Source organism: Mobula birostris, chromosome 5 (assembly GCF_030028105.1).
Source record: "Mobula birostris isolate sMobBir1 chromosome 5, sMobBir1.hap1, whole genome shotgun sequence".
Classification (NCBI taxonomy): Eukaryota; Metazoa; Chordata; class Chondrichthyes; order Myliobatiformes; family Myliobatidae; genus Mobula; species Mobula birostris.
This window is the reverse complement of record NC_092374.1, coordinates 21,716,927-21,742,739: the sequence shown is the minus strand read 5'-3', so window position 1 is coordinate 21,742,739 and position 25,813 is coordinate 21,716,927. Positions and strand designations below refer to the sequence as shown.

At 40.2% G+C, this 25,813-nt stretch overlaps 1 long non-coding RNA gene across 1 annotated transcript; it reads left to right on the top strand.

Annotated features, from left to right (window-relative positions):
• Positions 1–20: 20 nt before the first annotated feature.
• LOC140197195 (uncharacterized) lies at positions 21–25,111 on the top strand. The gene is made up of 3 exons (XR_011885877.1): positions 21–277; positions 4,599–4,809; positions 24,686–25,111. It is a non-coding gene; the product is annotated as an uncharacterized lncRNA (long non-coding RNA).
• The last annotated feature ends 702 nt before the right edge of the window (positions 25,112–25,813 follow it).

Below are 25,813 nucleotides of genomic sequence, written 5' to 3'. Positions count from 1 at the left end.
TGGGAGCCACCATAATAGGAACAAGTCCATGTGAGTGAACTTCATCCAGCAGCTGATAGCTGACCTCCAATAAGCACAACCGCTCATCCTTTCTGACAGATGGTAAATTGAAAGTAGAATTGTGCGTATGAAGGAGGATGAAAAAGTGCTTCAAGGGAATATACACAAGCTGAGTGTGTCGACAAAACACAAGTGCAATATAATGTCAAAAAATGTGAAGATATCCAAGTTGGTGACAAAATAAAAGTGGACAGACATCACTGAAGCCAACATGCAGGTACAGTATGCTGTGATTAAGGCAAATATTATGTTGGCCTTTGATATGAGATTGAGTACAGGAGAAAAGGATGCATAAAGATTATAAAGCACCTAGCTTATAGTGAATATATAGTTTAGATTTTCTTACCTAAATAAGGATATATTTATCATGGAGGGAATACTGCAAAAGTTCACTAGATTCGTTCTCGGGATGGGAGGTAGGTTGTATGAGGAGAGATTGAGTTGACTGGACCTACATTCTTCAGAGTTTAGAAAAAAAACAGAATAGATTTCATTGAAAATTTGTTACAGCACCTCAGATTGGATGAAGGGAAGATGTTTTCCCTCACTGAAGAGTCCAGAATCTGGGGTCTCAATCTCAGGATAAGGATATTTAGTATGAGGAGAAATTATTTCATCTGGAGTCTTTGGAAAACTTGCCATTCTGGAGGACTGTGTTGGCCCTGTCATTAACTTAATTCATTGCAAACACAAGGATCAATACATAACTGAATGTTAAGGGATATGGTGGGGGGCAGGGTAATGCAGAAAACTGGCACTGAGGTAGATCCGCCATGATGTTGATTAATGGCAGAGCAAGATGGAATGAAGAGCACTATAGCACAATACAGGCCCTTTAGTCCATCTTGTTGTGCTAACCTTTTAACCTACTCTAAGATCAATCTAACTCTTCCCTCCCACACAGCCCTCCATTTTTCTATCATCCATGCACCTACCTAAGAGTTTCTTTAATGTCCTTAATTTTCTATCAACCATGTGACTCTTAAATGTTCTTAGCTTTAAAAATGAAAAGGACCATATGGCCAATTCTTCTTATTTTTATGTTGTCATATACAACTTCAACAGAAGAGTATCTTACCTTCATTGATTTCGAGTATACACAGCTTTCTTGCTGCCCACTTGGGAAAATGCTAGCCCAATGTTGTAGATGGCTGCCAGTCAGCCCTTGCATCCATGTTTGGGACAAATATCTCTGGATGGTAGAATGCTGGTGAAAATGCATTACTTAAATGCAAGACAAATTATTTCTCCCACCGTATAGTGCTGATGAGGAAGAAACTTCAAGGGAGTGTGTTTCATAGCACAGCAATGCAGGAGTTATTCAGTTTCTGTATCTATGTTGGTGATCTGAAACAGTTGAAGAACTAATCCCACACCTCTGCCCTTCCGTCATGGATATATGAATGTTCTAGAGCACTACAGCACAGAAACAAGCCCTTTGGCCCATCTTGTGTGTGCTGAACTATTATTCTGTCTAGTCCCATCAAGCTGCACCTGGACCATTGCACTCCATCCCCTCCCATCCATATACTTATCCAAATCTCCTAAATGTTGATCAACCTTCATCCTCCACTTCCCCTGGCAACATCTTACTTTTCAATTATGAGACGCCACAGTAGTGTAATAGTTAGCACAGTAGCAAAATGATTAGCTTTGGGGTTCTAACATTTTCTGTCATTCATTCGTTAGGGTTTTTCTTCTGTTGAGTGGATGTCTGTGGAGAGTAAGGAATTCAGGTTGTATACTATATACATTCTCTGATATTAAATTGAACCATTGACCTATTAAACACTACCATAGTTCAGGACATCAGAGGTCTGAGTTCAAATTGACTTCAGCATCCTCTGTAAGAAAGTTTGTACGTATTTCTCACGAATGCTTGGGTTCCCTGTGGGTGCTCCAGTTTCCTCCCACAGTCTATAGACGTTCCCATTAGTAGGTTAATTGGTCATTATAAACTGTAATTATTTTATAAACTGTAATTAGTTATTATAAACGCTGCCTGGGCAGGGCTTAAAGCATTATCAAAGATGCATCTCACTCTAACCATGGACGTTTTAACTCTCCTCCCATCCGGTAGGCATTACAGGAGCCTCCGCTCCTGCTCCAGCAGGCACAGGAAGAGCTTCTTCCCTGAGGCTGTGACTCTGCTGAACATTATATCACAGCGCTGAGCAGTATTGCACCCATATTGGACTGTCTCAGTACTTGTATATTTGTGTGCTGTAGCACTTACTTTTTATTCGCAGTTATTTTGTAAATAATACTATTCTTTTGAACTTCTGTTCAGATGCTAATTGCATTTCATTGGCTTTGTATCTGTACTCAGCACAACAACAATAAAGTTGAATCTAATCTAATCCAATGTGATTCGGCTAGGGTTGAATAGGTGAGTTGCTGGGAGACACAGCTTGGTGGGCGTGTTCCTTGCTGTATCTCTGTATAAATAAATTCACCCTTAACCCATGATTTCTAGTTATAGTCTCACCTTAACTCAGAGGAAAAATCCTGCGTGCATTTCAAAGTTCAAAGTAAATTTATTATCAAAGTACATAGGTATGTGCCACCATATACAACAACCCTGAGTTGCATTTTCTTGAAGGAATACTCAACAAATTCATAACAGAATAATAAGCATAATAGAATCAATGAAAGGCCACACCAACTTAGGTATTCAACCGATGTGCAAAAGACTAAAAACTATGCAAGCACAGAAAGAAGGAAATAATAATAACAAATTAACAAGCAGTAAACATCAAGAATGTGAGATAAAGAGTCCTTGAAGATGAGTTCATAGATTTTGGGAACATTTTAATGATGGGGCAAGTGAAGTTGAGTGAAGCTATCCCCTTTGGTTCAACAGCCTGATGGTTGAGGAGTAATAACTGTTCCTGAACCTGGTGTTGTGAATTCTCAGACTCCTAAACCATCTTCCTGATGGCAGCAGTGAGAAGAGAGCATGACCTGGCTGGTGGGAGTCCCTGATGATGGATACTGCTTTCCTTCAACAACACTTCATGTAGACATGCTCAGTGGTGGAGAGGGCTTTACCTGTGGTGGACTGGGCTGCATACACTACTTCTTGCAGGATTTTCCATTCAAGGACATTGGAGTTTCCATTCCAGGATGTGATGCAGCCAGTCAATACACTCGCATGAAGGTTGAATATGTTCGTAATTTATTCCCTGGAATTTAGGAAAATGAGGAGAGATTTGATAAAGGTGTACTGTAAGTGGTATAGATAAGGTAAATATGTTTTGAGAGGTTGGTGATGAAACATATTGACTCCTGTCTGAGGAGCAGCTTGGTCCACTCCAATTTGCCTGCCTTCACAACAGGTCCTCAGCAGATGCCATATCATCGGCTATTACTCAACTCTGGAATATCTGGACATCAAATGTGTATACACCAGGATGCTCTTTATCAACTACACCTCCACATTCAACACTATCATCCCCTCAAAACTAATCAATAACCTTCAAGACTTTGGCCTCAAGTATTCCTTGTGCAATTGAACCCCAGTCAGTTTGGATTGGCAAATACATCTTCACCACAATCTCTATCAGCAGTGGTGCACCACAAAGCTGTGTGCTTAGCCCCTGCTCTATTCGCTTTATGATTTCAGAGCACCTGTTCTGAGCCCAGCACACAAGAGCAATTACAATGAAGGTAAGGCAGAGCCTCTACTTCCTTGGGTGTTTGCAAAGATTTGGCAAAACTTTAACAAACTTTTGAAGATGTATAGAGGAGAGTATATTGACTGACTACATCACAGCCTGGTACGAAAACACCAATGCTCTTGAACAGAAAATCCTGAAAAATGTAGTGGATACAGTCCAGTGCAGCATGGTTAAAGCCCACTCCTCCATTGAGCACATCTACACAGACCATTGTTGCAGCAAAGCAGCATCCATTATCAGGGACTCCCACTACCCAGGACATGCTGGCTTCTCACTGCTGCCATGAAGAAGGTGGCACGGGAGTCTCAGGACTCACACCACCAGGTTCAGGAACACTTTCTGCCCCTCAGCCATCAGGCTCATGAACAAAAGGGATAACTTCACTCAATTTCACTTGCTCCATCATTGAAATGTTACAAAAGCCAATGGGATCACTTCAAAGACACTTCATCTCATGTTCTTGATATTTATTGCTTATTTACTTATTATTAATATTTCTTTCTTTTCATATTTGCACAGTTTGTTGTCTCTAGCACACTGGTTGCATGCCCAGATTGGTGCAGTCTTTCATTGATTGTATTATTGTTATTATTCTGTTATGGATTTTTTGAGCATGCCCACAAGAAAATAAATCTCAGGGGTATTTATATCTGGTGACATATATGTACTTTGATAATTAATTTACTTTGTGCTTTGAACTTTAATTCCTCAACATTTATATCAGGAAACCCACTCCTATGTCCTCTCTCAGGTTAGACCTGGCACAAAATCCTTAAGGCAATCAATTTGACTAAAGATCTTATAGTTGAGAGGACAAAGAATAAGATATGTAATAGTTTTCTTTTTGAATTATTTCAGGCACAAGAGACTGCAAAGGCTGTAAACTAAAACAAAAAACAATAAACACCTGAAACTTTGTTACAAACAACAGGAATTCTGTAGATGCTGGAAATTCAAGCAACACACATCAAAGTTGCTGGTGAATGCAGCAGGCCAGGCAGCATCTGTAGGAAGAGGTGCAGTCGACGTTTCAGGCCGAGACCCTTCGTCAGGACTAACTGAAGGAAGAGTGAGTAAGGGATTTGAAAGTTGGAGGGGGAGGGGGAGATCCAAAATGATAGGAGAAGACAGGAGGGGGAGGGATGGAGCCAAGAGCTGGACAGGTGATTGGCAAAAGGGGATACGGGAGGATCATGGGACAGGAGGTCTGGGAAGAAAGACAAGGGGGGGGGACCCAGAGGATGGGCAAGAGGTATATTCAGAGGAACAGAGGGAGAAAAAGGAGAGTGAGAGAAAGAATGTGTGCATAAAAATGAGTAACAGATGGGATACGAGGGGGAGGTGGGGCATTAGCGGAAGTTAGAGAAGTCGATGTTTATGCCATCAGGTTGGAGGCTACCCAGACGGAATATAAGGTGTTGTTCCTCCAACCTGAGTGTGGCTTCATCTTTACAGTAGAGGAGGCCATGGATGGACATGTCAGAATGGGAATGGGATGTGGAATTAAAATGTGTGGCCACTGGGAGATCCTGCTTTCTCTGGCAGACAGAGCGTAGATGTTCAGCAAAGCGGTCTCCCAGTCTGCATCGGGTCTCGCCAGTATATGAAACTTCGATAATTTATTTACCGCACAGCTGTTGATTTTCTCCAGCAGTTTGTCTGATGCTTTTCCAAAACTTATTTATGTGTGCCATAACTTTTAGGGGGCATATGGGGTGGGGTATAATTCTAAGGCAATTGGAGGAAAGTATATGAAGGCTGTCAGAGGTAAATTCCTTACATAGTGTGTGGTGGGTGTGTGGAATGCCCTGCCAGGGGTGGTGGTAGAGCCAGATACATTAGGGGCCTTTAAGAGACTCTAAGATAAAAACATGGATGATTATGTAGGAGGGTTACGTGTCAAAATCTGAACCATTAAATCTGCTTCTACCTACATTCTGGACTTGGTAATTAAAGGCATTTCTCATCCTATTGTACTCTCCCCAACCCCTCATCCATTTGTAAAGAATCATGCATTTTATTTTATTTTGGATACCTACCTACTGGTGGAAACTCTTTCTCTTGCTTTCTGTGGAAAAGACAAAGCTGAGAAGTTCTGTACATTATTGGATAGCAGCCAGTACTGCAGCTGAACAGGAATAGCACAGCTCAGGAACCAGATGTTGTGGTGCATTAGTTTACTGCACTACATCTGGGAAATTGTCAGGCCCACAGCTTTCAGTGCACTTAGCAGTTTTTTTTTTGATGTCAAGTGAGGACAGGTCTTACCGATTTACATTCCCACAGCAGGGCTTTGAGTGACAGGTGGACATGGTTCAAAAGCAGGTGATGATTTACACATCCATCAAGATTATTGGAAAAGAAACAGGTCGGCGGACCTAAATATGAGTTCCAGCCATGCAATTCTCTACAACAACCTTCACTGGTAAGCTTTTCCTCTATTAACAAGAAGAATCACTATCACTTCTTCAACCACAATTTAACAGCATTAATAAATATTCAATTGAACGAATCACCTGTGTAATGCTGAGAGAAGATTTTTTTTTCATTTTTTTATTGAATAGAGCAGTGTAGGCCCACACGGCCCTTCAAGCTGCGCCGCCCAGCTTTCCCACAATTTAATCCTAGCCTAATCACGGTACCACATGTAGGAGGAAACCAGAGCACCCAGAGGAAACCCACGCCATCACGGGGAGAACGTACAAGCTCCTTACAGGCAGTGGTGGGAATTGAACACGTGTCACCGGTACTGCAAAGCATTGTGCTAACCACTACGCCACCATGCCATCGCAAGTTCAGATTGGAAATCTGACCAGCATCAAGGACGACTTCAAAAGATAGCACCACGGTACTGTGGCAGTTAGCACAACACTATTACAGCTCAGGGCTTCAGGAGGTCAGAGTTCAATTCCAGCATCCTTGGTAAGAGTTTGTACATCCTCCACCTGGTTTTCCTCCGGGGTGCTCCAGTTTCCTCCCATATTCCAAAGATCTACTGGTTATTAGGTTAATTCGTCATTGTAAATTGTCCTGTCGTCAGGCTAGGATTGATCAGGCGAGTTGCTGGGCGATGCGACTCGTTAGACCGGAAGGGCCTGTTCCAAGCTGCATATCTAAATAAAATATCTAAGGAAATAATAAAATAAAAGGCAATGACTCAGAAAGGTGGCATCCAATAGTCATCACCCAGGTCATGTCCTCTTCTCGTTGCTCATCAGAATGAGGTTGCAGAGTAGTGTAATTGGTGGAAATGTACATAATTCACAAACACCGATATTGAGCTGGAGTTCACTTTAAGAGGCTGGTCTGACATGTTGATGTATTATGAGAAGATCTGTTACCACACTTTTATTTTGGAGTACAATAAATGAGTTGTTGTGGTTATTCTTTTTCTTTCTTTTTCCAATATTTTTATCAAATTTCATATACACAAATATAGAATTCATAAGGATACTTATTATAAATCAAAATAAGATATCACAAAATGCTGTATGTATAAATCACACTGATACAATCGCAGTATCCCACATTCATGATCAATCAAAAAAAATAAATTGAATTATGAAATACAATAATATGGTTAACTATTAAAAAAACTACACCCACTACCAAGACAAAAAAAACAAGAGGAAAAAAAAGAATACTTTACCATATAGTATTTTATAATAATGGCCCAGATCTATATTTCAATAACAATAACAATTTGAAGGTTTTAAAAATAGTTCAGAAAGGGTCCAAGCGTTAGAAAATCTTGGTTAGAATCAGAAATCGAAAAACGAATCTTCTCTAAATTTAAACATGAGGAGAGCCAATGCCTTAACCACTTGGACATGTAAAGTAAATTTTATTATCAAAGTATATACTGTATATGTTACCATATACATCCCTGAGATCTATTTTCTTGTGGGCATACTTAATGAATCTCTAGAATAACCATAATAGAAACACATCGGGCATTCAACTAGTGTGAAAAAACAAAACGAAATAACAAATAAGCAATAAATATCGAGAACATGAGATGAAGAGTCATTGAAAGTGAGTCCATCAGATGTGGGAACATTTCAATAACAGGGTAAGTGAAGTTGAGTGAAGTGATCCCCTTTAGTTCAAGAGCTTGATGTTTGAGGGGTAATAACTATTGCTGAACCTTGTGCTGTTATGAGGTTCCTGTACCTTCTTTCTGATGGCAACATGAACATACAAGAAAAATGATAAGGCACTGAGGAGTGCAGTAGAACAGAGGGATCTAGGAATTCAGACACAAAATTCCCTAAAAGTGGCGTCATAGGTAGATAGGGTCATAAAGAGAACTTTTGGTACATTGGCCTTTATTAATCACAGTATTGAGTATAAGAGCTGTAATGTTATAGTGAGGTTGTTTCAGGCATTGGTGAGGCCGAATCTGGAGTATTGTGTGCAGTTTTGGTCATCAAATTACAGGAGGGATATTAATAAGGTTGAAAGAGTGTAGAGAAGGTTTACAAGGATGTTGCCAGGACTTGAGAAAATCAGTTACAGAGGAAGGTTGAATAAGTTAGTACTTTATTCCCTGGAGTGGAGAAGAATGAGGGGAGATTTGATAGAGGGTTATAAAATTATGATGGGTATTGATCGAGTGAATGCAAGCAGGCTTTTTCCACTGAGGCTAGGGGAGAAAAAAAACCAGAGGACACGGGTTAAGGGTGAAGGGGGAAAAGTTTAAAGGGAACATTGGGAGGGGGGGCTTCTTCACACAGAGAGTGGTGGGAGTATGGAATGAGCTGCCAGATGAAGTGGTAAATGCAGGCCCACTTTTACATTTAAGAAAAACTTGGACAAGTACATGGATGAGAGGTGTATGGAGGGATATGGTCCGGGTGCAGGTCAGTGGGACTAGGCAGAAAAATGGTTCGGCACAGCCAAGAGGGGCCAAATGGCCTGTTTCCGTGCTGTAGTGTTCTATGGTTCTATGACATAACATCACCTAACCATTGAGCATGTGTAGCGGGGGCAACCTCCATCCAATTAAGCAAGATCGCCCTCCTAGCCATAAGAGAAATAAAAGCCAGTATCCACAAATGATAAGGCTCCAAAATTATGGCTCTTTCCCCAACCATACCAAATAAGGATTGGGCTTAAAGTTGACTTTAAAAAGTACAGAAAAAGTTTGGAATACATCTTTCCAATATTTTTCAAGGCTCGAACATGACCAAAACATATGAATTAATGAAGCCTCTCCATTATTACATCTGTCACAATAAGGAGATATATCTGCAAAAAAACGAGAGAGCTTGTCTTTAGAACTATGAGCCCTATGTACCACTTTAAATGGTAGGAGGGAATGACGAGTACATAATGACAAAGAATTAACCATTTTGAAAATAGCCCTCCAGGTCTCATCAGATAATGAAGGCTTTAAATTCATTATCGTTTTAAATTTTGTCTAAAGGAGCCATTCTCAGTCCCAACAACAGACCATAAATACAAGATACTGAGCCATTATCAAAAGGTTTCAAATAAAAAAACTACATCTATTATGTTCTTATCTGGGCTAGTAGGAAATATATGTAGTTTAGATCTTAAAACATCTCTAACTCGTAGATATCAAAAAAGGTGGGTATTTGATAGGTTATACTTCACTGAGAGCCGCTCAGGAGAAGAAAGAAGCCCTCCAACAAACAGATCCTGAAGTAGTTTAATGCCTAATCTATCCCATTCTCTAAATCACAGATCAGTCATAGATGATTTTTTAAAAAATTAGAAAAAATAAGAGTAGAAAGGGAAAATCTCAATAAACCAAAATGTTTTCTAAACTGTAGCCAGATCCTCAAAGTGTGTTTAACCACCAAACTGTCAGTTAATTTAGTTAAAGATAAAGGAAGAGGGGATCCAAGAAGAGAAATAATAGAAAATTTTGTTACAGAGTTAGCTTCCAAAAAGACCCATATTGGACAATTCTCACGATTAATATAATATAACAGAACGTAAGATTTCGTGTGGGCCTGTACTTTGCTGTACTGTTCTATGTTCTAATAATATAACCTAAAATTGGGTAGAGCAAGGCCTCCATTCTTCTTAATTTTTTTGAAGGTGGGCTTTATTTAATTGGGATTTTCTGTTCTTCGGAAGGAAGGAAGGAAGGAAGTAAGGAAGGATCGATCAAAAAAAACTTAGGAATAAAAACAGGTACGGCTTGAAAAAGGTATATAAGTTCAGGTAAAATATTCATTTTAATAGAATTAATTTGACCAAACAATGATAAAGAGGGAGGCGACCAATTAGAAAGTGTCCTTTTCACATATTTCATTAAGATTAGAAAATTTTCTTTGAATAGATCTTTATAATTCCTAGTGATTGTTACACTCAAATATGTAAATTGTTTTCTTGCAATTTTAAAAGGAAGGTTAATATCGGTTGGTATCAAATTAACATAGACCATAGAATAGTACAGCACAGTACAGGCCCTTCGGCCCACAATATTGTGCCAACCCTCAAACCCTGCCTCCCATATAAGCCCCCACCTTAGATTCCTCCATATACCTGTCTAGTAGTCTCTTAAACTTCACTAGTGTATCTGCCTCCACCACTGACTCAGGCAGTGCATTCCACGCACCAACCACTCTCTGAGTAAAAAACCTTCCTCTAATATCCCCCTTGAACTTCCCACCCCTTACCTTAAACCCATGTCCTCTTGTATTGAGCAGTGGTGCCCTAGGGAAGAGGCACTGTCCCTGATCAGACCATGATTCTCTAAATGCCTATAGATCCTATCTCTAAGAATCTTTTCCAATAGCTTTCCCACCACAGACGTAAGGCTCACTGGTCTATAATTACCCGGACTATCCCTACTACCTTTTTTGAACAAGGGAACAATATTCGCCTCCCTCCAATCCTTCGGTACCATTCCCGTGGAGCAGATTATTTAAAGGAAACAATTCACTCTTATGTAAATTCAATTTATATCCTGAAAACTGACTAAAATTAGTCAGTAAAAGAAACATAGAGGGTAAAGAAGTTTTAACATTAAATATAAAAAGCAATAGGTCATCAGCATAAAGCGAGACTTTATGAGTTGTATCTTTCCTTAAGCTACCAGTGATATCTTTAGACTCTCGAAAGGCAATTGGTAAAGGTTCTAATACCAAATCAAAAAGCAAAGGGGCCAACGGACATCCTTGTCTGGTTCCACATTGGAATTTAATTGGTTTAGAATTCTGAAAGTTAGTAAGGACCCGAGCAAAGGGAGGTAAGTAAAGTAATTTAATCCAATGAATAAAACTGGGCCCAAAATTAAATTTTTCTAAGGTTTTAAATTGCTAATCCCATTCAACTCGGTCAAAAGCCTTCTCCGCATCCAGAGAAATCACATATTCCGGTATTTCCTTGGATGGAGAATGCATAACATTTAACAGTCGCCATATATTAAAATGGGAATATCGATTTTTCATAAACCCTGTCTGATCATCAGATATTATAGAAGGTGTAATATTTTTGAGTTTACAGGCCAAAACTTTAGATTGGATCTTAGCATCAGCATTGAATAAAGAGATTGGTCTGTATGAAGAGCATTCAGTGGGATTCTTATTCTTTTTAAGAATAAGCGAAATGGAAGCTTCATAAAAAGACTGGCAACCTACCCACCTTGAAGGAATCAGTAAGGGTAGAACATAAATAAGGTATAAGCAATGAAGAAAAAGCCTTATAAAATACTCCAGAGAATCTGTCAGGTCCTAGAGATTTCCCAGAATGCAATGAACGTATAGCCTCAGTGATTTCCTCCTGAGAAATATGTTGATCCAGCTGCTTTCGATTATCAACCGAAAGTCCAGGAATAATTAATTGGTCTAAAAAATTGTTCATTGTAGTAGTATCTTTAACAAAATCAGAACTATACAGTTTAGAATAAAATTCTCTGAAAGTGTCATTTATTTCAAAATGGTCAGTTGTCACATCACCACTGGTTTTGCGAATTTCTTTAATTAGACGTTTAGCTATAAAGGTCTTCAATTGATTAGGCAATAGTTTACCAGTTTTTTCTCCATGTATATAGAATAGGCTTCTATCTTTTAAAAGTTAGCTTTCAATTGGATACGTTATAAGAGGATCATATTTAGTTTTAATTTCAATATGTCTTTTGTATAATTCAGGGTCTGTTGCCAAAGCATATTTCTGGTCTAATTGTTTTAATTGAGTAACTAAATCAGTTCTCTCTTTATTATCTTTTTTCTTAATATATACAGTATAGGAGATAATTTGTCCTCTAATATATGTCTTAAAAGTATCGCAAATTATAAGACTAGAAGTCTCTTCCAACGCATTTTCTTCAAAAAAAAAGAGTAATCTGATTCTCCAGAAATTTTAGAAAGTCCTTATCAGATAACAAAGTTAAATTAAAATGCCAGGATCTGTCCATATGATTGAAACCAGGAATATTTAAAGATAGAAATACAGGAGAATGGCCGGATACAGCTATTTCTTTATATTCAATGGATCGAACTAATGGAATCATTTGACTATCAATAAAAAAAAAATCCTGGTATAAGAATGATGGACATGAGAAAAGAATGAATACTCCCTATCTGCGGGGTGAAAAAACGCCAGACATCAACAATATCACGTTTCATTAGAAATGATTGACTAAATAAAGCTGATATATTAGGTGTGGCTGATTTAAGAGAAGAACGAGCTAATACTGGGTCTAGACAACAATTAAAATCTCCTCCCATCACTGAAGAATAAACACTCAAATCTGGCAGGAATGAAAAGAAACACTTAAAAAATCCTGGGTCATCTACGTTAGCAAATACAATCAATTTATTATGTAGTTTCCCTGACACTATGACAAATCACCCATTAGAGTCAGAGACAACTTTATGTTGAACAAAAGAAATCATATTGCCCTGTAAAAATCGAGACTCCTCGAGATTTTGCTCTGAATGAAGAATGAAATTATAGATCCCTCCACTGATTGAAAAGGCATGTGTTGTCACAACTACATACATGTGTTTCTTGTAGAAAATTAATGGGGGCCCTTAACTTTTTAATATAACATAGAACATAGAATAGTACAGCACATTACAGGCCCTTCGGCCCACAATGTTGTGCCGACCCTCAAACCCTGCCTCCCATATAACCCTCCACCTTAAATTCCTCCATATACCTGTCTAGTAGTCTCCTAAACTTCACTAGTGTATCTGCTTCCACCACTGACTCAGGCAGTGCATTCCATGCACCAACCACTCTCTGAGTAAAAAAACCTTCCTCTAATGTCCCCCTTTGAACTTCCCAACCCTTACCTTAAAGCCATGTCCTCTTGTATTGAGCAGTGGTGCCCTGGGGAAGAGGCGCTGGCTATCGACTCTATCTATTCCTCTTATTATATTGTACACCTCTATCATATCTCCTCTCATCCTCCTTTTCTCCAAAGAGTAAAGCCCTAGCTGCCTTAATCTCTGATCATAATGCATACTCTCTAAACCAGGCAGCATCCTGGTAAATCTCCTCTGTACCCTTTCCAATGCTTCCACATCCTTCCTATAGTGAGGCCACCAGAACTGGACACAGTACTCCAAGTGCGGCCTAATCAGACTTTTATAGAGATGCATCATTACATCGCGACTCTTAAACTCTATCCCTCGACTTATGAAAGCTAACACCCCATAAGCTTTCTTAACTACCCTATCTACCTGTGAGGCAACTTTCAGGGATCTGTGGTCATGTACCCCGAGATCCTTCTGCTCCTCCACACTACCAAGTATCCTGCCGTTTACTTTGTACTCTGCCTTGGAGTTTGTCCTTCCAAAGTGTACTACCTCACACCTCTCCGGGTTGAACTCCATCTGCCACTTCTCAGCCCACTTCTGCATCCTATCAATGTCTCTCTCCAATCTTTGACAATCCTCTGCACTATCTACAACACAACTAACCTTTGTGTCATCTGCAAACTTGCCAACCCACCCTTCTACTCCAACGTCCAGGTCGTTAATAAAAATCACGAAAAGTAGAGGTCCCAGAACAAATCCTTGTGGGACACCACTAGTCACAATCCTCCAATCTAAATGTACTCCCTGCACCACCACCCTCTGCCTTCTGCAGGCAAGCCAATTCTGAATCCACCCGGCCAAACTTCCCTGGATCCCCTGCCTTCTATCTTTCTGAATAAGCCTACCGTGTGGAAACTTGTCAAATGCCTTAGTAAAATCCATATACATCACATTCACTGCACTACCCTCATCTATATGCCTGGTCACCTCCTCAAAGAACTCTATCAGACTTGTTAGACATGATCTGCCCTTCACAAAGCCATGCTGACTGTCCCCAATCATACCATGATTCTGTAAATGCCCATAGATCCTATCTCTAAGAATCTTTTCCAACAGCTTTCCCACCACAGACATAAGGCTCACTGGTCTATAATTACTCAGGCTATCCCTACTACCTGTTTTGAACAAGGGGACAACATTTGCCTCCCTGCAATCCTCCAGTACTAATCTCGTGGACAACGAGGACATAAAGATCCTAGCCAGAGGCTCAGCAATCTCTTCCCTCACCTTGTGGAGCAGCCTGGGGAATATTCCGTCAGGCCCCGGGGACTTATCCGTCCTAATGTATTTTAACAACTCCCTTAATATCAACATGCTCCAGAACATCAACCTCACTCATATTGTCCTCGCTATCATCAAGTTCCCTCGCATTGGTGAATACCAAAGAGAAGTATTCATTGAGGACCTCACTCACTTCCACAGCCTCCAGGCACGTCTTCCCACCTTTATCTCTAATCGGTCCTACCTTCACTCCTGTCATTCTTGTTTTCTTCACATAATTGAAGAATGCCTTGGGGTTTTTCTTTACCCTACTCGCCAAGGCCTTCTCATGCCCCCTTCTTACTCTTCTCAGCCCCTTCTTAAGCTCCTTTCTTGCTTCCCTATATTCCTCAATAGACCCATCTGATCCGTGCTTCCTAAACCTCATGTATGCTGCCTTCTTCCACCTGACTAGATTTTCCACCTCACTTGTCACCCATGGTTCCTTCACCCTACCATGCTTTATCTTCCTCATCGGGACAAATTTATCCCTAACATCCTGCAAGAGATCTCTAAACATTGACCACACGTCCATAGTACATTTCCCTGCAAAAACATCATCCCAATTCACACCCGCAAGTTCTAGCCCTATAGCCTCATAATTTGCCCTTCCCCAATTAAAAAATTTCCTGTCTTCTCTGATTCTATCCTTTTCCATGATAATGCTAAAGGCCAGGGAGTGGTGGTCACTGTCCCCCAGATGCTCAACCACTGAGAGATCTGTGACCTGACTCAGTTCATTACCTAGTACTAGATCTACTATGGCATTCCTAGTCAGCCTGTCCACATACTGTAACAGGAATCCGTCCTGGACACACTTAACAAACTGTGCTCCATCTAATCCATTGGAACTAATTAGGTGCCAATCAATATTAGGGAAGTTAAAGTCACCCATGATAACAATCCTGTTATTTTTGCGCCTTTCCAAAATCTGCCTCCCAATCTGCTCCTCTGTATCTCTGCTGCTACCAGGGGGCCTATAGAATACCCCCAATAGGGTAACTGCTCCCTTCCTGTTCCTGACTTCCACCCATATTGACTCAAAAGAGGATCCTGCTACATTACTCACCCTCTCTTAGCTGTAATAGTATCCCTGACCAGTAATGCCACCCCTCCTCCCCTTTTTCTACCCTCTCTATCCCTTTTAAAGCGCTGAAATTCAGGAATATTGAGAATCCATTCCTGCCCTGGTGCCAGCCAAGTCTCTGTAATGGCCACTACATCATAATTCCATGTATGTATCCAAGCTCTCAGTTCATCACCTTTGTTCCTGATGCTTCTTGCATTAAGGTACACACATTTCAGCCCTTCTACCTTACTGTCTTTACACCATTTATTCTGCTCCTCTTTCCTCAAAGCCTCTCTACATGTTAGATCTGGCTCTACTCCATGCACTTCTTTCACTGCTCTATCGCTCCAAATAAGCAAAAATCTTATTCTTTTTCACAGGATGATTTAACCCTTTCACATTAAAACTAAGTAAATTAGTATTTCGATCCATTTTAAATAATAATTAACAGAAGAGTTAAAAGATCTGACCATTAAGTATTAAAACCAGAGAACGAACCATAAAATAAGGTACTCAAACAGAAAATTTGGATGGTAGCCCAACCCAGCTTCCAGAGAAAAAAGAAAAAAGAGACCCCATCCCCTCCCCCTCCCAAAGCCAAAAAGCCGACTAAAGGACAGTGAGCATGCTAAACCCTAAAGACAACCCTCCCAAAGAAATCCTGCTGGCAAAACTCCAATCATTCAAGGTTACTATGTTCCTACCAAGACAAAACAGACAAAAAAAACTTATATCAGAAATCCAAAACATAAAAGCATTCATTTTAACAATTTCAAAAAAAAATAGAGAAACCTCAAAAAAAGAATGAAGTAGTAAGAAAATCAAAGAAAATATCAAAAAACAAGATATATAAACGGTCAAAACATAAGTTTATTAAAACCTTACTCTATCCAACATTAAAAAGATAATTGCTCTTGTAAAAGATATAACACAATTAATCTTCTGCTTTCAAAAACTTCTGTGCGTGTTCAACCAATCCCAGCCATTTCTGCACACCATTTTTCAGAACGATTCTATGCCGTGTGTGGAAGCAAAGGGAGGGCTTAAACCCTTTATTATAAAGCAGCGACATAACCTCTTTGTACTTAGCACGTTCAGCCATAACCTCCGGTGTATAATCTTCCACAAATCTGATCATCTTCCTGTTGTAATTGATCATTCCTACTCAATGGGTATGACGGATTAAAAGCTCCTTAGTATGAAATTTATGAAAACATAAAATAACCGACCTACGTTGCTCTCCCAACTTTGACTTGGGGGCCAACGACCGATGGGTGCGGTCCAACTTAGGCACAGACGGCAATAAATCAGGGAATAGCTGCTTCAAAAAGCTTGCAAAGAACTCCATGGGGTGGGCACCTTAAATTGATTCTTCAAGACCCAGAAAACGTAAATTGTTCCTTCTGTTTCTGCTTTTCAGGTTGATTACCTTCTTTGTTAATTTTTCATTAGATAATAATAATTTTTTTCAGAGCTTACTCATGTCTTCTAAGTCTGCTTCCAGTATCGACAAAGTTTCTTTATTCTCCTTAATTCACTTTTCATGTTCATTAGCATTTGTTGAATAGTGTCCAACTTGACATTAAGGTATTGAAATTCCTCAGAGAGTTCTGTTCTTGGAAATCTCCAATTGATTCCAAAGTGGTTGGAGAATCATCTTCTTTTTCTTTTGCAGAGGCTTTAGTCTTTCTCAAAGACATAATAGAGCAACATTGAGATCTATAATAAGGTTTCAAAAAACTAGTAGGAAACAAAAAGATAAGGTAGGAGGAAGTTCAAAAAGATGTTACCCCATCAGCTGCCAGCAGGCCTCTCCAGTTATTCTTAAATGTAAAATGCCGTACGCTGTTTTATTTGTGAAAACCTACATTGGTGACCACAATGCTTCAGGACGATTCCAGAGTTTATTAAACATGTCGGCCGATGTAGTCACTTTGAAACTGTCAGAGTTTTGGGAGCAGAATGCTGTTGCTTGGTTCATACAAGCCAAAGCCCAATTCACACTGCAAGAATTCTCCACTGACAACATCAAATATTCCTATGTGGTAGCATCGCTCAGCAGCTTCAGTCAAGTCTACTAGAACACCCACATGAACACAACAAATACCGATCATTGAAAGGTCACCTTTTACAGACTTTTGGGGCTAATGGATCACATGCTGTCTTTCCTGGGAAATCACCATCTTGTTTTATTTTTAAACAGAATCACAATCAGGGGATAGCTGCTCAATATTGCAGCTCAATGCAATACATAATATAGAAAAAGAAAGATAAATGAAATAAAAATAATAATAAATAACAAGTAAATCAATTACAGTATACATATATCAAGTAGATTAAAAAATGTGCAAAAACAGAAATACTGTATATTTAAAAAACAGTGGGGTGGTGTCCAAGGGTTCAATGTCCATTTGGGGATTGGATGGCAGAAGGGAAGAAGCTGTTCCTGAATCGCTGAATGTGTGCTTTTATGCTTCTGTATGTCCTACCTGATGGTAATAGTGAGAAAAGGACATGCCCTGGGTGCTGGAGGTCCTTAATAATGGATGCTGCCTTTCTGAGACACCGCTCCCCGAAGACGTCCTGGGTACTTTATAGCCTAGTACCCAAGATGGAGCTGACTAGATTTACAACTGTCTGCAGCTTCTTTCGGTCCTGTGCAATAGCCCAGCCCCAAACCAGACAGTGATGCAGCCTGTCAGAATGCCCTCCATGGAACATCTATAGAAGTTTTTGAGTACTTCATGCAGCAAATGCCTGATCAAGTTCACATAGCCCCCACTAATGTACCCATGAAGGGCTATAGGGAGCTTGCTAAAATGGCTGACAGTCAACACTCAGCCAGGCTGTGATTCATAATTCCTCCTCCTTTCCCTACCTCAAAAAGCCCAGTCTTCACTATTGTTCTTGACTCCATAAGTGGCCTTTCACATCAAGGCTGGAAGGCCTCACTGAAAATGGTTGGACTAAGGTTGAGGAAGGATCTGTGTAATTGGACGGCAGTCTGTGATCAGTGCCACGGAGCAAAAATTTACCTTCATGTCCAGGTGGCATTGGCATCTTTTGAGGCCCCTGCGTGACAGTTTGACCACGTCAATGTGGGCCTTGTTTGTTCTCCCGTGGTTTCACACACTTCCTTACCATGGAGAACCATACCACCAGGTAGCTTGAGATCATCCCTCTAGTATCAATGATGGCCGCAGATGTGGTTCAGGCATTCATCAGCACTTTGGCTGCTCAGTTTGGCATTTTTTCTGACCGCAGTCCCCAATTCATATCAGACCTCTGGGCTGCGATAGCCCAGAATCTCAACGTTAGGCTATGTCACACCCCAGTGTGTCACCCACAGTTCAATGTCCATGAAAGCGGTTTCACCGCTCTTTAAAGGTTGCTCTGAGTGCTTCCCGAATGGATGAGTGTTGGAACAATCATCTCTCATGGGTCCTGCTGGGTCTCAGATCAACTCCAAAGGAGGACCTGCAGTCATCCGCAGCTGAGTTAGTATACGGCAGCCATTACGTGTGCCAGTAGATTTTATTCCTAGTGCCATGACTATCTGATCAGCCTCTTAACAGCCGTTCCACTCTCCTCAGTAAATTCAATTACTTTGCATCACTCTTGGGTTCTTGTGGACCAACATTCTGCCTCGTTTGTTTTCATCTGCCATGATGCACACCAACATTCCTTTAGGGCCCCTCATGATGGCCTGTTCCATGTTTTGGAATGGAGAGAAAAGACTTTTATCATAGATAAGAGGGGTAAACCTGAATGTGTTTCAATAGTCCACCTTAAACCTGCCCACCAAGATTTGGAAGATTTTGCTACTATGTCCCTGCTGTCATGACATGACCTTGAGCATGTGAACACACCTCTAGGCGAGCCAGAGGCACCTGCTGTCCTCCACCCATGAAACATAGGACCTGAACTGAAGTTTGACCAGCTCCAGCCAGGCTTATAATGCCATTTTTAGTGAATTCTGGGGGTGGGGATAATGCAATTGGTAGAAATGCGCATAATTCACAACCAGGGACATTGAGTTAGGGTTCACTTTGAGAGGCTGGTCTTACGTGATGGTGTTTCACGTGAATTTGTTACCAAGCTTTGTGTTGTGTTTGGAGTATAATAATTGAGTTGTTATGGTTTTTCTTAAGCATAAAATGCCTCACGTCATTTTATTTGTGAAAACCTTCAGAGTTTAGGAGCCTGAAGACACACACTCAACATTTTAGGAACAGCTTCTTCTATTCTGCCATCAGATTTCTGAATGAACAAAGAACCAACCCTTGAACACCACCTCATTATTACTTACTCTCTTTTTGTGCTACTTAGTTGAAGGTATATGTATAGTTTTTTTGTGTATTTGTGTGTGTGGTTGTGTGTGTGTGTACACACACACACACACACACACACACACACACACACACACAGAGATGTCAGTGACATATAACCTGAATTTGATCCTGATTGAGTGGATAGTCTTCTAATTCAGTGAGATTTGTTGAATAAGATGATTACTTCTCATTTCCCACTGTTTTAATTTAACCTTGCTGCAAGAAATGGTAATCAATGCAATAAGTAGTTAGAGCTTGATGAGTTTTATTGTTACATTTTAATGTATTAAAATGACATCACCTTATCTCATTTTTCTTTAAATTGAAGATTATTCTTGAGCTAAATATGTCAGGATTTTGGAGGATGACTAAGACATTTATCCTAGACTTTAATAATAATTCTAAATGTCATAACCATGGTAAAGGTAATCTGTCAGTCTCCTAATGATAATGGTAGAGAGACATTATGTAGAAATCAGTTCAAATGCTTGCCAGGTTGGATATGAACATACCTTGAACACGTGTGATTAAGAACATAGAACAGTGCAGCAAAGAACAGGTCCTTCGGCACACAATGTTGAGCTGGACCAAATAAATTAATAATCAGATAGCAAAATAAACTAATCTCTTCTATCTATACTATGTCCATATCCTTTCATTTTCCTCACATTCTTGTGCCTATCAAAACATCTCTTAAAAGTTCCTAATGCATCTGCCTCTACCATCGCCCCAGGCAATACATTCTAAGCATCCACCACCCTTTGTGTAAAAAAACTTGCCCCCTCTCACCTTAAATACATGCCCTCTGGTATTAGACACTTTGATTCTGGGAAAAAGAAACAGTCTGTCTACTCTATCTATGCCTTTCATAATCTTACACATTTCTATCAGATCTCTCCTCAGCCTCTGCCATTCCAGAGAAAACAACCCAAGTTTGTCCAACCTTTCATTATTGTCTATGCCCTCTTATCTAGGCAGGGAAGCTTTTCTGAAACCTCTTCAAAACCTCAACACCCTTCCTATAATGGGGTGACTAGAAATTTATGCAATACTCCAGACGCAACCTAACTAGGGTTTTATAAAGCTGCAACATTACCTCTTGAGTTTTACACTCAATGCCTCGACAAATAAAGGCAAGCATGTTATATGCCTCTTAACTGCCCTATCAACATCCGTAGCCACTTTCAAGCAGCTATGAATTTGGATCCCAAGATCTCTCTGCTCATCAACACTGCTAAGGGTCTTGCCCTTACTGTTTCTTTACACTTGACCTACTAAGGTGCAAACAGATCACATTTGGCTTGGTTTATACTCCATCTAGTATTTCTCCACCCATATCTGCAATTGTTCTGTATCCCATTGTATTCTTTGCCAGTCTTCTACACTATTGTTTTCACTTTTCCTTAATCTGCCTGCATATCTGTTTCTCAATGTCTCGGTGGCTATTGGGGGTCTGAGTGATTGCACCCTTTCTATTTTTGTGTTCTACCCATATCGACTCCATTATGTCTCCTCTGAGTGCAGCTGTGACTAGTAGTGAAACTCACCACCCCTCTTTTACCTCCCTCCCTATCATTTATAAAACATCAAAAGCCTGTAACATCAAGCACCTATTCTTGTCCCTCTCTTAACCAAATCCCTGTAATGGCTACAACAATATAGTTCCATGTACTGACCCATACTCTGACTTCATCTCCTTTATCCACCATACTTCAAGCACTAAAATACACACAGTTCAAACTATCTTTCCTTTTGTATCTATTACTTTGCTCCTTCCTGTTTTTATTGACCCTGACATCTACCTTCCTCTCCATCCCTGCACTTTGTTCTGGCACTCTGATTCCCATCCCCCTGCCAAGCTAGCTTAAACCCTCCTGAGTCGCACTAGTGAACCTCTCTCCCAGGATATTGGTTTCCTTCCAGTTTAGGTGCACCAGTCCCTCTTGTACAGGTCACTCCTGCTCCAGAAGAAGTTTCAATGATCCAAGAACCTGAAAGCCTGCCTCTTCAGCAGTTCCTCAACCATTCATTCATCTGTAATATCAACCTAATCCTGCCCCTGACTAGCACATGGCACCGGGAGTAATCCAGAGATTACTACCTTAGAGGTCCTACTCTTCAGCCTCTTTCCTAACTCTTTATACATTTTGTACAGGATCTCTTCCCCTTTTCAACATATGTCATTGGTGCCAATGTGCACCATGACCTCTTGCTACTCACCCTTCCCCTTGATAATTTTCTGCAGCTGCTCTGAGTCATGCTGGCTGATCTCCTGGGAGGCAACATAACATCCTAGTTCCTCTTTCCCAGCCACAGGAATTACTACAGTACAGTGCAAAAGCCTTGGGCAAGCTAGCTATATATGTATGCTAAAGAATACTGTATATTCCAGCATCATACATAGCATACTAACAATGTTCAGCAAAACAACACAAGCAAAAACAGCAGCAAAAAAAATTTCCCTTTCTGCCACCACACACTCACCCTCTCACATATACAAACAGGTGTCCAACCACAAGACAGGCTGCCTCCAGATTCTTTGGCCCAAGACTGTCAGACGATTGGCCTCCAATCTCCAGTCCATGGTCCAGACTTGCAGAAATCAAGCCTCCAACTTCCAGACACACTGACCCAAGCATTTTTGGGTCTAGACTTCCAGACTTGCCGACTTTGGGCTTGGAACTTTGGACTTCGATCTCTAGTATTGACCCCAGGACCCATTGATCACAGACAGACCTCTGACACCGGGTCACCGGCCTGGGGGATCACTGGTCATCGTGCCTCCTGACCACACAGACCTCATACCCCAGGGTTCACAGACCTGGGATGTCCAGGGCTTGCTGGCCACGGGGATCACTGGTCTTTGTCCAGAGCACTTGCCAACCCAACTCCCAGGGTTTGTTGGCTTTAGACTGCACCTTATCCTCCATTAATCCAAATAAAAATTTCTGTGTGGCCTTCCATTAATGTTGTTTTAAATACCATTGTAGAACACTTTTAGATATAATTCTTTGAGCATAGAATGTAAGTGGGAGTTAATAAAATAAACTACAACAGTTAATGTAATAATTAGGAAACTGAAAGGCTAGGGTTCTGATCCCTGACAACTGCACACATGGTCTTGAAACTTTTATTACTTATAATGACCATTGGACTCAATCAAGTGAAATATTTGTCCTTGTTAGATGCACGCTAATGTAGTGGATAAAATGCCTGCATCTTGATAACACTGGGAAAATCTCTCCATTTAAAAGCTTTTATGCCCTATCACTACCGCAAAAGCATTGAATCATTAAGGAATTGTAGAAAATGGCAATCTAGTCCCTCGTTTAGACAGGACTATCAGCTGAAAAATTGGCAATGTGATAAAATGCAGAATAAAGCAGATTTGCTGCATATTTTATGGCGTTGTCAAAACAGTTTCTATGTGTCAGTTAACTTAATATATGCAACAAAATGCAGCTATGTTTTCTTCAATGACTATATTTCTGCCAGATGTCAAATAATAATTAATTAAGATTACAATTCCCATAGATCCTCAAAGAAAAACATATTCAACTAGCTACAGATTTTGAAGTCATAATTAAGTATTAGTATTTGATTTGTGACTCAGAGAGGGACATCTGCTTCACTCCATCAATGTGCCTAGCTCATTAAACACATTAATATCACTGAAACTACGGTTAGGATCATTGGATTTGCCAAACCTATCAAATAACTCCAGGAAAGCACTTATTCAACAAAAGTCAAACAGAGTCAATTCTGTATATTTACCTATTAATTTTTCAGCAAAGTGACTGATGGATGAGCCAAGACTCAATGAATCTTCCAGTGTACAAGGAGATCATTCAGCCCCTTGTGTATGTGCTGGCTGATTTAAGGATTCATCCTATTCACAGGTTCTTTCTGAAGCATCCTACTGATATTTCTACCAAAAAGTTATCTATTTCTTTTTTGACTGCTAGAAAACTTTAATGTTCCTTTCTCAACTTACCCTCAGATTCCCATTCAACCACTTATCATAAGTACATTGAAACATACAGTGAAATGCATCATTTGCTTTCACAATCAACATAACATAGGGATGTGCTGGGGGATAGCCTGCAAGTGTCACCACACATTCTGGTGCTAGCATAGCATGCTCACAGTGTTCACGGAACAACATAAACAACAACAGCAGCAGAACAATTGCAAAAAAACAACAACGGCAAAATAAATCCCTTTCCTCCCTCCTACTCAGCCAAGCACACACAAGACAGTTCTCCAAAACCAGGACAGGTCATCTTCAGCCTCCAGACTTCAGCAGACTCAGACACGTAGACAAATGGCCTTCAATTTCTCCAGCGGACTCACAGACCCAGGACTCCGGCCATCACACCTCAACTTCTAGACTTCCGATCGACCTTCAGGCTTTGATCTTCAATGCTGACCCAGGACACGCCGATGACAACGAATGACTTTAGCACAGTGTACGACAATGACCACATTTTCCATCACTGGAAACAATTTCTTGTGTTCTGTGGAAACCTTCAAACACTCTCCAAAACTTTGACAATCTTCCCAACATGTAGTGCCCAAAACTGGAAACAATTCCCTAGAATTTTCCAGTAAAGCAGTGTTTTATGAAGGTAAAGCTAGCTTCCTTGATTTTGTACTCTCCATCTCTCTTTACATGTTCAAAGATACTGTGTGGCTTTTGATATCATTTTGCCTTGCCTTAAACGAACCTTTGCACATTTTCAGATTTTGGAATGTGGGTATTGCTGGTAAAGTAGGTACTTATTACAACCTATTATTATCTTTGAGAAGGTGGTCGGGAGCCATTTTCCATAACTACTGAAGTACTTCTCATGTTATTTGGGTAGTGTGTTTCAGAGTTTAGAACTAGCAATAATAAAGAAGTTTTGGTTAAAGTCAAAGTAAATTTATTATCAAAGTATGTGTACGTTACCATATACTATCATGAGATTTATTTTCTTGTAGACATTTACAGGAAAGAAAAGAAATAAGAAAAATTATGACTTCCAGGGCGCCTCGAGGCGACTCGTGTGGCAGCAGAACTCTCAATGGATCCTGACAATTGAATTTATGAAAAAATGTTACATAAGCAAAGGTGACAAATAACCAATGTGCAAGTGAAGACAAATTGTGCATATAAAAAAATAATAATATTGAGAACATGACTTGCAGAGTCCTTGAATCGGCGTCTGTACATTATGGAATCATTTCAGAGTTGTGATGAGTGAAGTTATCCACGCTGGTTCAGGAGCCTGATTCTTTGTAGAGAAATAATTGCTCCTGAATGTGGTGGTGGTGACTTTTTCAAGTGAGGATTGTGTGCAGTTTTCAACTGTCTAATGATGCTGGTCTTGCTGCCCTTGTTGTTTTTGATGGTAGAAGTCATGTATTTGAGAGGTGCTGTCAAATTCCACTGCATTTCGCAAATAGTACAAAATAGAGCCATGGGGAGTTCAGAAAGCAATCATTTCTGCTATGTATGACAGGCCTGATTAAACAGTATGGAATTTTAAGAAATCCCTATGAAGGGATGAGATTCTCAAATGGTACACATTGAAGAATTAACCACGACAATAAAGTTCCAGTTAAGAGTACATTTATTATCAAAGTATGTATACTATATACCACCTTCAGATTGGTCTCCTTACACCCAGCCACAAAACAAAGAAACTGAACAGAACCCATTACAAAGAAGACTGTCAAACACCCAATGTGCAGGAAAAAAATGGAACATACAATGACAGTAAACAGGTAACCTTTAGAACTGAAGTTCACAAAAGTGAGTCCACAGCCACGAAGCCAATCATCTCTGCAGCCAATCCAGGAGCCCGTTAGTTACAGGCCATAGCCACAGTTCAGTGCAGAGACGAGAAATCCCCCATGGAGAAGTGAGCATAGCTATCTACTCTATCTTAAATAGAAAACTGTAACAATAAAACAATAAAAACACCCAAAGGTAACTGGAGTAAAGAATAGCCCCCATCTCCCCAGTTACAATCTACAACTTCTATGATGGTGCCAGACCCATCAGCCCAAACTCCCCTGCCTATCACAACCATTCTTTCCTGGGACCCTATTTGCACTATTCAATCT